The sequence below is a fragment of the Sminthopsis crassicaudata genome, chromosome 4, assembly GCF_048593235.1.
Source record: "Sminthopsis crassicaudata isolate SCR6 chromosome 4, ASM4859323v1, whole genome shotgun sequence".
NCBI lineage: Eukaryota > Metazoa > Chordata > Mammalia > Dasyuromorphia > Dasyuridae > Sminthopsis > Sminthopsis crassicaudata.
Genome location: NC_133620.1, coordinates 429,603,270 through 429,617,677, shown reverse-complemented (window position 1 = coordinate 429,617,677; position 14,408 = coordinate 429,603,270).

Sequence of the window (14,408 nt, the reverse complement as noted above, 5' to 3'; positions counted from 1 at the left end):
GAATAGGAGGAACAATAGTTTCATTTAGTAGTCCTCCCAGATTTTTGTTTGAGGCTTTGCCTGTAACCATGTTGACATTGTTGTCCTTGTCTGAGTTTGTGTTTTGATCTTCCCTATCACCACAATAACTTTTTGTTTGGTTGGGGTTTTTTATTTTTGTTCTTTTTCTAGCCTATTTCATGACTTTTAACTTTGTGTTAAAGAAGAAGCACTGTCCCAAGCTTCATGTTTTTCATGATGTTCTTTTCAGAGCTAATGCTTGGGAGTTTGGAAATTTCAGTTCTTCCAAGGTGGTATGATCTAAGGACTGGTGAATTCACTCCTCTTGTGGTCTGTGAGTGACCACAAACATTCTTTTCTGCCCTAGAATTGGTTTCCCTGTGGCCACAAGCTCTGGTGTGTTAGTGTTCCTCTTTTATTCTGAAACTGCACCCCAGAACCATGTATGGGCAATTCAACAGATCCCTGCACCCAGCATGGGCTAAATGTCCACTGTAATCTCTTTATGACCAGTTGTCTGACCTTTTGCTTTCTGTGGGCTGGCTGAGTGCTCTATAAGTCACTGTTGATGACCCTCAAAAACTGCACTGGTTTTCTGGGAAGCAGTCTTTTTCTGGCTTTTCTAGTTATGCTAGATTGTGCTATAGTCACTGCAGTGAGACACACCTTTCCTGTAGAACTTCTAAGTGGTCCTGACGGGCTATAAAATTATTTCATCACATCCTTTTGTTCATTCTGCTTCACAAAAATCCAATTTGAGGTATTATTTAAAGTTGTTTGGAGGGGAATTTGGGAGTGATCAGGAAAATTCCTGTCATCATTTCACTTGGCTCTGTCCATTAAGACACTTCTATTCTACCACCTCTGACTAAGCAATTTCTTCAAGATCTATCTTTAACTCCCTCCAAGAAGGGAGTAATCTAAACAAAAAGCCATTTTCTGTTTTTGTGGTCAGAGGTACCCGGTGTTGGCCATTGTGGATCATAAACCAAACACAATTCCTTCCATCTTGGTAAATTGAGCCAACCCTTTTATCTTGTGTTAAGCATTAACTCAACATTTTTTGCCACATTTCTCACCACAATGACTCCTCCACAAGAACATTTTGTGTAATAATTTCAATTAAGGAGAGTTCAAAAGTTCCCTGATTTCAGAAATCAGTTTGAACATTCAAGTCAACATTTCTAATTTACCAACTCTTGCAACATCCTTTCCCAATTTCCTTTCCCTGAAGCTATCCCTCTCTTTTGTTATTTAAGCATATAATAAGCCCCATTTAAACATACGTTGGGGAGTCTCTGCCCTTTGGATAGGATGCCTTTGCTGGAAAACTTAATGATCCCCAAGACAAGTTTGAGTCTTTGGGTTCTCATTAATACTGAGTTACCCAAAGTTGGTGAAATCAGTGGGATTCAAGGTAAATGAAACAACTAGATTATCTCAGAATCATGAATCAGGACTGGGGCAGAATCTATCCACTTGAAATGGCTTACTTCAGTGTCAGGAATAAGGAAATGATTAAGTAGAATTTATTTCGAGTCCATTTTCTTTGGGCGGATGGGATCACTGTTCAGACAGGTCAGAATTGGACAAGACTCATTGGTCTATGAATGACAACCCCTTTGACCTAATCAGCTGAGGAAAAGAATTAGTTTATGTTTAGAAAGTACTTTTGGTTTGATCTTGACTTCCCTAGCTTGTATCCATTTATCTGCTTTGGGTATGATTTCAGTTTCCTCAGATTATCTAAGGGTGTTGGAGTGTTCCCTGGGTTTTTCCTTTAGATTCACAAGTTGAACACTGGATATGTGATGAGTGTTCCCAAGGTGAAACATAAAACCTGACCACTTCCACAGCATACACAATCCCTCTTTAAGAATTTCTTTAATGAAATGCCCAGAGAGCCGATTCCCCGCCCCCAGTCATAGAGAATCCAGGGGATTTCATTGAATAGTTGTAAATGTTTGAAGCTTAGTGAATACCTGGGTAGATACAACCCAACTAATGAAAGTAGCTGTGGGAAGGGCTCTCTGGGTTGGATCTAAACCAGAAGTCTGATTAGCCTAGGAACCTCCCTTGTAACTTTAATAACATACAGATGACTCAGAGGGCTGTTTTGGAAGGCATCAGGAAGCTCTTTTCCCATAAGATAGATTAGGAAAAAATAAATTGGAGTGCCCAGAAAGAGGATGAAACCCAATGGGACATTTTGGATGCTTCCATCACTGTTGCCACAACTATAGCAGATTGAAGGATCCTTCAGAAGGAAAGGAAGACTTCCAATTTCAGTTTGTTAAAGATCTCAGGGAACTTCTGTAGTCAGACTGCTAGAAATGCTTTTTGAGTCTGGTAGAGACTATCCTGGAGGAAATCACCTGGGTGTCCTTAGGCCATTTCTACTAGGAGAAAACAAAAGGAGGGGTAAGTATGTTACAATCCAGTCATTGGAAAAGAATTGAGGTGGCACCTTGCTCCCCCCAGTTCTAAGGGTCCCTGTCTGCCTTCAAATCAAAGTGGATAATTCACTCTGCTGACAACAAGACCCTTTTCCCTCAGAATGTTTGTGCCTATTGTCAATGAGGGATCATTAGAAAAACAAATACCCCAATCATTAGCCTGAGAATCCTAGTACAGACTTTCCAAGATATCCTGAGACTCCAACTAAATAGCTAGATAGAGATCACAATTTCCCCCTTTTTCTTACTTTAAGGCTATTCATTTGTCTCCCTAGAAATTGCAGGGGAGGGCTAGCTAGGTGATGCAGTTGATAGAGCACCAGCCCTGAAGTCAGGAGGACCCAAGTTCAAATCTGATCTCAGACACTTAACTCTTCCTAGCTGTCTGACCCTGGGCAAGTCACTTAATCCCAAATGCCTCAGCAAATTAAAAAAAAAAAAAAAAAAGAAAGAAAGAAATTGCAGGGAAGTCCCTAATCTTCTGGATATAGGGGTTTCTTTTTCTGTTTTAGCCATGGATACCCCCCTCATGTTCCTGCTTCAACTGTCTTGGTTGGGGAGGAGAGGATCTTTTATGTAGTCTCTGAATTCCTTTTCTAAAAAAAAGATCTTCACTCATTCCTTCTAAGTCCTTGTTCCCCATTGGCTATCAGGGAGCATACCTACCACTATTCCAATGATACCCTCCATTTGCATGTTCCTGATCTATCAGTCCCACTGTTGGTTTTGTTGTTTGAATTCCCACTTCAAAATGTCTCAGTTCTCTCCACCCTTTGGGCCTCCAGTGAGATTGATGTTGGCCAGTTTAGGGTAACCTCATCTTTATTTCCTTCAAGCCAAATTTGTCCTTTTCATCCTGAAAGCAATATCTGCTGTCCCAAGAGACAGAGGAAGGCATGGTGCCCATTATTAATGACTTCATTTCCCAGAAGTCAATGGATCCCATCAGATATCCTTGAAACACCACTTGTAACTTGCCATACCCAAGGTGGAGAAATTTTCTGCTGATGGGAAACTAATAAACAGATTTGTTTAAAATTTGCATAAGATTTGCATTCTATTAATAACTGTGTGGTTTCCCTTGATCCAGTTGTTCACAATCCATTTTATATTAGCCTGCAGCTAGGGAAAGTGGGTTGGTCTTCAGGTATGGCTGATCATGGCCTCTCTAACAAAAAAAAGAAAGAAAGAAAGAAAGAAAGAAAGAAAGAAAGAAAGAAAGAAAGAAAGAAAGAAAGAAAGAAAGAAAGAAAGAAAGAAAGAAAGAAAGAAAGAAAGAAAGAAAGAAAGAAAGAAAGAAAGAAAGAAAGAAAGAAAGAAAGAAAGAAAGAAAGAAAGAAAGAAAGAAAGAAAGAAAGAAAGAAAGAAAGAAGGAAGGAAGGAAAGAAATGAAGAAAGAAGGAAGGAAAGAAAGAAAGAAAGAAAGAAGAATTAATTGCTTGGGACTCTGCTTCCTCAAGTAATCTTGGCCTGAAAGTCAGAATCATCTCAATCAGTTCCCTCCCCCCCCCCCCCCCCCCACCCTTTTTGGCCTCCTCCATGAAAACCAAATCTCCCTTAATTTTGATATGGAGACAAAAAGACAAAAGAGTTGTCGCTTGGAGAGGGTCTAACTCAAGCTGGTTTTCTGCTTATCTGTAAATAGAAACAAGGATCCTCCTTAAAGTGATTAGTAAATTCTTTGGGGCAAGTAAATTCTTTGTAAGCTATGGAAAAATGGGGTCTGACAAAATGAGGTAAAGGGTACGTTACAGAGTAATATCATTAAATGATACAACATAATATTAATTTTTATCATTAACAATATTAGATAACTTTTTTGGGAGGTAACCAATCTCTTTTTCAGACAGCTTGGGATGCAATGACAAAAAACAAAACAAAAAAACCTTCATTCTTGTAGTCTCCCTTCCCCCTTTCCCTAATTATTTTGTCTTGTTACTGCTATTAGTCATTTTCAGTCTTATCCGACTCTTTATGACCCCTTTTGGGGTTTTCTTGGCAGAGACACTGGAGTGATTTACCATTTTCTTCTCCAGCTCACTTGACAGATTAGGAAACTGAGGCAAAGAGGATGAAGTACCTTGTCCAGGGTCACACAGCTAGTACCTTTCTGCCTGATTTGAAGTTGGAAAGATGAGTCTTCCTAACTGGTGTTCTATTCATTTTGTCACCTAGCTAACCCCATAAGTAGGACAACAGAAAATCTCAGAAATAGCCTCAGGTTACAGTTTATGATAAAAATATCCACCACTGAACAAAGGTTCTCCAAAGAATAAAAATGTAGTTCTGAAGAGAAAACCTGCATACTTTTTTTTTTTTTTTAATTTTTTATTTTCCATTCTCTTACATGGTCTACCCCTTGCAAACTGAGTTCTGGTGGTCTGGCCTGTCTCAAGGTAAGGAAGAACTAGACTAAATACTTTGTAATTGTAGATGGTATTCCTAATGTTCTGATCGGAACCATAGTCTCAGGCAACCTCTCCTGTACCTTGTCTTCAAGTACTCTCTGCTTCTTTCCTTAATTATGGACTGCTGTTGAGATTTTCTTTCCTCCAAAGGCTAACCAGTATAGGGTATGTTTATCCTTCACCCACTTCCAGGTCCAGTCTTTGCAACCATTATGCTTCAATTTTTATCTAGGAATTGATTATAAAAGCAAAGGAAATAAGAAACTATTTTTATAAAAATAAAACAAAAACACTGCTATCTGCTTTATTTGTACCAGCAAGAAGATCAGGAGAAGACTATATGGCCAATAATGAGAGAATGGTTGGACAAACTATATGTGGTTAACATTGGAGTAAGGGGCTGACCTCAGAGTTTGATAAGACACAAGCAGGTCACTTCATTTCTCAGTTTTCCAAGCTATGAATTTCAGAACAGTCGCTGCTCTGCATTAATAAACACCCATTGATCTGCATTAATGAAATCACATGTCCCCAAAAGTGGGGAGCAAGATTTTAACATAATGGAATATTATTTTGTGATTAAAAAGTAATAAATATGAAATAAAATAAATAAATAGATATAAAATGTGGAAAATTTTATATCAGGTGGTAGAGGGTATAATAAGAAGAACCAAAAATACATATATAAAAATATATATACGCATTTATATCTATAGCTAATGTATACATATAGAATCTAATATACACATTTATATCTATGTCAATTATACACATACATATATACACACACATTTATAACTATATCTAATATATACAGATACATATACACACATTTATATCTATATCTAATCTACATATTTGATGATATAAATTTTAGAAATATTGCATAAACAAAACCAATGCAGCTAAAATTAGAAGGAAAACAACGAATGGGAGGAAAAAATCTCTGTAGACTATTTCTCTAAAAAAAGTCATTTCCAAGGTATATAGGGAACTGATTCAAATTTATGAAAATAAGAAATATTCCCCAATTGATAAATGGTCAAATTGATACATTTTTTCAGGAAGGAGGAGGAGGAAAAGAGAAAAAAGAAGAAAAGAAAAGAAAAATTCTAAGCACTCTGCCCTCTGAGTACCAAACAATCTTGTTTGTGTTAGAGACTCAGCAAGTGCCAGGCTTAATGAATTGGGGATAATACCTGCAAAAGGAAATCCGGGCCACTCAGATAGCATTAAATCTTTTATAGGAACAGGGAAGGCAACAAGGGGATCAGCAAAGAACAAAGACTCAGTTATAGAACTCAGAGCCCCAGTCAGCCTAAATCACCCCCTCTTTACATAGCATCTTTTGTTCTGTATAGGATGATAGACATTTAAATTTGCCATGTATATGTGTGTGTGTGTGTATGTGTGTATACACATAAACATACACAAATGGATATATGTGTACAAATACTTATACATACATATAAAAGAGGCAGTGTATCAGGGTGGCTGGGAAGCCAGTTTCTGAGGAGGACATCCTTTGATTAATGTCCTTCCTCTGACCTTCTGGGTAAACCATTTAACCCCTTATCCAAGATAATTAACTCTGTGAATGCAGACACCAATCTTTATTGGTAGAGAGAGTTTCCTCGCTGGGAGTTCTCTACATCAATAAAGTCACAGGCTCATTTAAAAAAAAAAAAAAAAAAACACTACACAAACCCATCCTCATGTTTTAATGATTGAACTCTGTGATCTGTGAGTGACAGCTACCATGACTGTGACCCGGGAGGCCTGTACTTATAATCCTTGCTGTCGGAGGAGACTGAACCAGTTGAATTGTTTGAATCTGGAAGTTCTGAGCTTGGACTGCAGCTAAAGGTGACTGGGAATCCAATCTGAGTCTGGCACAAACACAGTGAGTTCCTGAGGGACGAGGGCTAAGAACCATTCCAAACAGGAAATTCTAGGCAAGTAAAATCAATATGGGGGTCAGGTCTACGGAACAGGAAAGTTTTGTTATTGTTCAGTCATCTTAGTCATGTCCAGCTCCTCTTGACCCCCAGTTGGGGTTTTCTTGGCAAAGATACTGGAATGATTTGCCTTTGCCTTCTACAGTTCATTTTAAAGATGAGCTATGGAGACATAGGGCTAAGTGATGTGCCCAGGGTCACCCAGCTATTAAGTATATAAAGTCAGATTTAAACTTTGGAAGAGGCTTCTAAGTCCTGTGCACCATCTGCTAGTTACAACGTACTTTCACACTAGTTGATATAGGGAGACTCAGTCTCAGAACAAACAAGTTACCACAATTCTGGAAAACTCACCTAATCATCCGAGTCTTATGCTTCCAATGAGTATGTTTGCCTACATTTCCACAGCAGCAATCCTAACTAACAGCCTGTGGCTGAGATGTAAAGAAGAAAAGAATAAGAGGTTCTGGAGAATATAATAGCTGGAGAAGAAAATAAGAAGTTCTAGAGAACATAATAGAGAAGAATATAAGGTACAGGATACTTTAGCTTTGTGATAGAAGTTGGCCTGGTGGTAATATCTTACTCTAAACTTATCTATATTAGAATGTGGAATTCCTGGTATAGAAATTACCTCTAAGACTCCACTGCAGATTGTCAACTCCTCTTATATATATCGTCTTAGAGGGTTGGCTGGAATACTGAAAAATTAAGTCACTTGCCCATACTCACAGAATCAGTGTCTATCAGAAATAGTATTAAAAGCCAGGTTTTCCTGATTCTAAGGCCAATTTTCTATTTACTATCTCATATTGTCTCTCAATAAAAATAATAACTTGACACTAATGTACTAGTTTGCAAAACTAGTATGATCTCATGTAAAGTAGGATGCCAATAGATAATATTCATGTTGAAGACGTGTTACTTAATAAAAAGAAATCTCTCTGATGATTGGGTTCCACTTTTTCTGGAGGCTTATTATTAGTAAAATAAATAGCGAAATCAATATCTCTAAGAAGCAAAATATTACAGAGCTAGTAAATGTATATAATATAGGCATTTTGCTTTCACATTTAGACCCAAATGTCTTTAGCTGGGCTATTTATGGGGAAAAAAAGTAGATGGATGGAATCAGTAGATTATTAGGCTTGCCACAGCCCTGCTCTTCGGCATATTCAGTTATTTGGGAAGGATAGGATGCGAGGTAACTACTTCTGGGTCTTAGGAAGGGCATCAATTCATTGTCACAATCTCCTATCAATGGATATCTTGCTGCTTATTTTCCTAGTTCAACTATTGCTAAAGGTAGTTTGAGTAAGCAAATTAATTATAAATTTATTTTCCTTGTCCAGGTGTAGTATTGCTGTAGTAAAATGTGATACCTCCTCCAATGGTAGGAGGCCAACTTTCCAGTAAGAGTGGGTACCATGGCCCAATTTGTATATCTGTTTCATTTATTCTTTGTAGGAGGTCAACTTTCCAGTATGGGTGGTGGTAAGGCTGTTAAGATGTGGCCCAGTTTGTATATCTGTTTCTGTTATTCTTCTGGGACGTCTCCCCATACATTTTAGGACGAGTAAAAGCATTGTAAATAGGAAGGGGGAAAAAAGAACCAAGAAGGGAAATTACTATCCTAGGTCTGATTTTGATTAATAAGGAAGAAGTGATTGATTAAGTCAAGTGATGGGAACCTGGCAAGAAAATGACCATGGTGGTCAATACCTAAAGAAAATTATGACATACAGTTAAGCATTGTTTTTTAGAAAATGAATATGCTATAAAAATGATAGAAATTATAAATGATTCATATGATTCAGAGAAATTTGAGGAGACTTGTATGAACTAATGAAGAACCAGAAAAGGAATTTATATGACAACAGTTATAAATATTGAAAGAAAAGAATGCCAAATCTAATTAAATGTGTCTTGACCACCAGGTGGCACAGTGGATAGAATATTGTTCTAGGACTTCAGAACACTTGAGATTAAGTTTCAAACACTTAAGAGTTGCATGATTCTGGGCAAGTCGGTTAACCTATATCACTCTCAATTTCCTTATTTGTAAAATATGAATAATAATAACACCTACTTTTCAGGGCTGGTATGAGATAACATATGTAAAGTGCTTTGTAAATCTTAAAATGTGATATTAATATTTGCCAATAGGAGGACCAAGAGCTTAGTGAGGTGATGGTAAGAATTTAATTGCAACAGATCCATAAATCCCTATGGACAACAAGCACAGTAATTTTAATCTGAATTATGTAGACTGAATAAGCAATGTCATAGACACACATAAACTATTAATTTTTAAAAGTGTATAGAGAAGTTATTGTGATTGATAAAATAGAAATTAGTTTTAAAGTATTGCTTTATAGTTTAAAATATTGTTGAACTCATAATTTTTCACAATTTTCTGTTTTCATTTATTTTCTCAGTCAATAGATGAAAATAACACTGTGATGATCAGATGGAGGTCCTTGATATTTTTTTTTGTTTTTTTTTTTTCCCCCCTGAGGCTGGGGTTAAGTGACTTGCCCAGAGTCACACAGCTAGGAAGTGTTAAGTGTCTGAGATCATATTTGAACTCAGGTCCTCCTGACTTCAGAGTTGGTGCTCTATCCACTGCGCCACCTAGCTGCCCCGGTCCTTGATATTTTTTGATGTTAAATTATATCTTTGACTTTTGGTGAAAGGTGACACCATAAAAGTTCCCATTGAAATCCATTTAAAAATTTCTAAAATTTCCTCAATAATTAGAAAAAACTTATTAGAAAGAATTAGAAGAAACAAAAGATCAGCACATAAAAAAGAAAATACTGCAAGGTAATCTCTATCCAAACAAAAGACATAAGTACCATATTCTTAGTACCTCTGCTCCAGCGGTGGTTCTACCCTATTTTGGGTCCTAGAGGGAAATGGAAAGGTTAGATCAGATGAGTTTCCTACTTTGGTCTCTACCCAGCTGGCACTGACTTGGAGAACTGTTTTGTTAAATTTTAATTGTGGGCATTTTCATCTCAGAAATGAGCAAATTCCAGAAAATGAAGGTTTGAGTTATTGTTTGGTTGATTTTCTAGACTTCAAAAAAATGATAGAGAAAAATTATTGTAGATTAAACTTTAATAAAGAAGATGATGAAGAAGACAAAGGAGAAGAGGGAGAACAAAAAGAACAAGAATTCCCAAGAGAAGGAATGGAAAGAGCTTATATTTGGAGTCAGAAAATTTGGATTTAAACCCAGTCTTTCTTACTTTCTGCCTATGTAGCTTTGGGCAAATCAATTTATCTTTTAAAATATTCCTCATCTTGTTATCATGTAAATTCCTTTCCTAGTTCATTAGTTCACACAAGTCTCCTCAAATTTCTCTGAATCATACGAATCAGTCATAATTATTCATTTAAATCTTATTTAAATATAAATATTAATTAAATATTAAATATCACCCATTTGCAAAATAGGGGGAGGTGAACCAGAAGATTTCTAAAATCTTCAGATTTTTAAAAACACAAAAACAAAAAACCCAACAAACACAAAAAACTTGGAAAAACATCAAATTAATTAAACACAATCATATTAGCTAGGAAAAATACAAGAGAGATAAATCAGTGGTAAAATAAAATAAGTACTGGATTTGAAGTCAGAAGACCTGTGTTCATATCCCATTTTTGCCCCTTAGTTTTTATATGTCCTTACAGCTATAAATAGCTCTAAGTTCTTGTCCCAACCCTGCCCTTTAGTAACTATAAGTTACTTAACTTGCCTATGTTTAAGTTTTCTTATCTGTTAAATGAGGGGGTTGGACTAACTGACCTTATCTAAACCTAAGATCCTAAAGTTCAAAACAAAAAAAATCAAAACAAAACAAAAACTATTGATGTAATCAAACCAAGAGCTACAAAAACAAAAACAAAAACAAAAACAAAAACAAAAACCTAATGAAGAAATCATTAGCTACTTTGATTTTTTTTAAAGCAAGAAATAAAATTGCCAAAATTAAAAAAAAAGAAAATGGAATAAAGGCAATTGTTAGAAGCCATTAGTTTCCAAAAAGGAATGGGTTTATAGAGAATCTACAAATTCCTTAAGTAAAATGATTTGTGTAATGTTGAACTTAAAACCATCTACTTAGATATGAAGATGAGTTGTGAACTTTCTAGGATGAATCTCTTATTGCTATCAATGTAAGATTAAAGTCAATACCTATTTAGAATATGTGATCCCTGAGAGCTAAATTCACCTGAAACTTTGATTAATGAGATTTGCTATTTAAGATAAAATTTCTTGGGATTGTAGCTGATCTTTTTTGGAGTTTTGAATTCAGGAGAACAATCTTAGTTCCCATTTATGGTGAGGTCCTTCTGACTCAGTTTCCCAGTGGTGTTCCTTTGACCTGCTGATTATTCATGAGTCTGGCTATAAGATGGAATTGTTACTTTATGATTGGTTGAAAATGGACAATTACCTAAAGTTACATAAAGGATGTTTTACCCTGTCATGTAAGTGCTCTCAGGTTGAAGTCTGAAGGATCAGTTTTGATGCTATTATATGGGCATCTTTATTTGTGAAGGGTTACTACTCCAGTGACTGAGGATGCAAATGATTGGGGTGATAGATGGTCCCTACATGGGAGTTGGGGGCATAGAACCCCAATTTATAAGCTAAATAGGCTCATTAGACTCCAGACTATGATCAAAATAATTAAGGCATTGGATTTGTTAGCAGACTAGGCCCAGAAGGATTCAAGACTGGTTAAGGAAATGTATCAAGAAGGGTGTGGGGTTTTCAATAAATTATTAATATTAATAACAAATTATTAATATTAATAATACATTAATAAATAAGAGGAGGGTTTTCAATAAATTATTAATACCAATAGCAAATTATTAATATTAATAATACATTAATAAATAAGAGGAGGGACTGAATGGAATTAACTGAGTGAAGGCCTCTCATAAGAATATAACTTCAACCTATACTCTATTATAACTTGAAACTTTGCGATAACAAATTGTGCTATAGCCAAAAGCCATAAGTGTTTGATTATCTTAGATAAACTTACATTCTCCTCCCATACCCCCTTACTGTTCATTCGCATTATTCTTTATTTATGGGGTAGATTTTCACATTCAAAATGGAAATCCCGACTCCCAGTCAATGGGAAGAAGGGCCAGGAAGGGGATGGAGTTTCCTCATTAAGGTCTATATAATTCTATATTTTGCAGCTTGCACTTTACACTCCTATACAGACACTGCTGTGTGTTGGGAACTGCCCTTTCTCAGGAGATCATAGTAAATCCTTTTTGCTTTTGACCTTGAAGGTCTCTGATTTTAATTTGGGTAAAAGTCACTGTCCCACACACCACAAAGATTGGTAGTTGTTTTCTTGGTTGCCTTTTTCAGTGTTAACAATAAAAGAAATAAAAGTAAGGGGCTTATATAAAAAGATTATTACATCAAGAGATACAAGAAATTCAACTTTCTTTTATAATAAAGCATTAAAATGCATAGAAATAACTCAACTTTTCTTTAGTAAAAACCGACTCTAAAATCAAGAGCTAGTATTATTTGTTATGAAGCAATAAAAGAAGTTTAGGAGCAAACAAGGATGTGCATCAACAGGGTTATTGTTTAATGTAGCTCTAGAAATGCTAAATACAGCAATAGGACAGGAAAAAGAAATTGATGAACTTTTACATAGAACATCTCAAAGAACCAACAAAACTCAGTAAGATAGCAGATAGAGAATAAACCCACATAACCATCACATTTTTCTATTTTACTAACACAACTCAAGAGGAAGAGGAAATAAAAAATTTCCATTCCAGAGATAACTACAAAATGTGTAAAATATCTGGGAATTAATCTATGAAGACATACTCAGCCTTATATGAATCCAACAGCAAAACATTACTTACAGGAAAAAAATTGTTATAGTTGGAGTTAGATTTCATCAATATATTTTTTTAAAGATACTACCTAAATTAATTTACATGAATGCATAAATTAACATAATGTATATATCATAATGTAATGTCATACGTATTAAAAATAAGTGTGTAGATTTAGTATCATATTGATCAAATTTCCATACATGTAATATATCATACATATTATAAAGTAAATGTATAGAACTAAAATTAATAACAAAATTCATCTGAAGGGACTAAAAGTCAAAAATCTCTAAAGAAACAATGAAAAAAGTCAAATTGAAGGGACCATAGTATTATCAAAACTCAAATTATATGACAGTAATCATTAAAATCTTTGATATGGTTAAAAAATAGAAAAATTTATCAATAGAATAGACTATATAAGCAAGACTCAGAAGAATAGAACATAGCAGCCTAAGTTTGTTAAACTCATCATATCAGAAGTTGAACTAGTGTCTACCAGGGTCAGCCTAGGGAGTGTGCACATAGGGCTCCCCTAGGATGATGAACTTAATGGCTACCTCTGTACATGTGGTGGCTCAAGGACTTGTGAAAATGAAAGTGGGGAAGGGTCCATGTGAGTAGAAAACAAAGACAGCTTCTGGATATCACATTCTTTTCTTTTCCTTTCTTTTATCCTCCAGGTGTCATCATGTAATCCCAAAACTTCCAATGAAAGTTAAGAGATGAGCTGTTCCTTTCCTCTCACAGGGCCATCACACTGCTATTTAATGCTAACTGCTTTTATTATAGCATAGGGAGGTCCCCTCGAAAAGTCTGAGCTGCCTCCTTAGATGCATCTTCTGTTTTGTGTTTCTTTCCCTAAATAACTGAGCATCAGCCTTGAAATGGATATTCCCAGAGTTGGAAACAGCCTTGTGAGTGGCAGAAGTCTTGAAAACTTGGGTCCATAGAGTGACGGTCACTGTTGGCAACAGGGAGTTTCTTTGTTGATTTTCATCACCATCAACAGAAGGAGACCAAATTCCTGGGCTTAATTGCCAGGAGCCAAGGACTTTGAGGAAGATAGTGCAGAACCAGAGTGCACAATGTACTCAGCAATATGATAAACTGCTTTTCTGTTCTGATGAGTTTTACATATCAGTCTCTCGGCAGGTTGAAATAATAGTAATTAAGTTGCTAATTCTTGTTCTGAGTTGTTTTTTCCCCTATGGTAATAAAAAGCTGATAGATTTTTAAAATTATAAATTATATGATAATATGTTATATAATATAAAATATAAATTATATAATAATATAATTTATTCATATAGTCATTTTTATGAGATCAAATTAAAATGTTTTTGAATGAACTAAATAGCTTCATGTGTTTAAAGTAAGAAAAGAGTTGACTGGAAAAATAAATTCTAACAGAAAGTATGACTGCTAAATGTCTGATAACCAAGATATATAAATAATCGAAATAACAAGTGCCATTACCTAATAGACAAATAGACAAAAGACATTAAGAGATTTCTTTGCTCCATCTTTCCTTCCTATTCCTCCCTCTCATCTTCCTTCCTTCTCTTCCTTCTCTTCCTTCCTTCTCTTCCTTCCTTCCTTCCTTCCTTCCTTCCTTCCTTCCTTCCTTCCTTCCTTCCTTCCTTCCTTCCTTCCTTCCTTCCTTCCTTCCTTCCTTCCTTCCTTCCTTC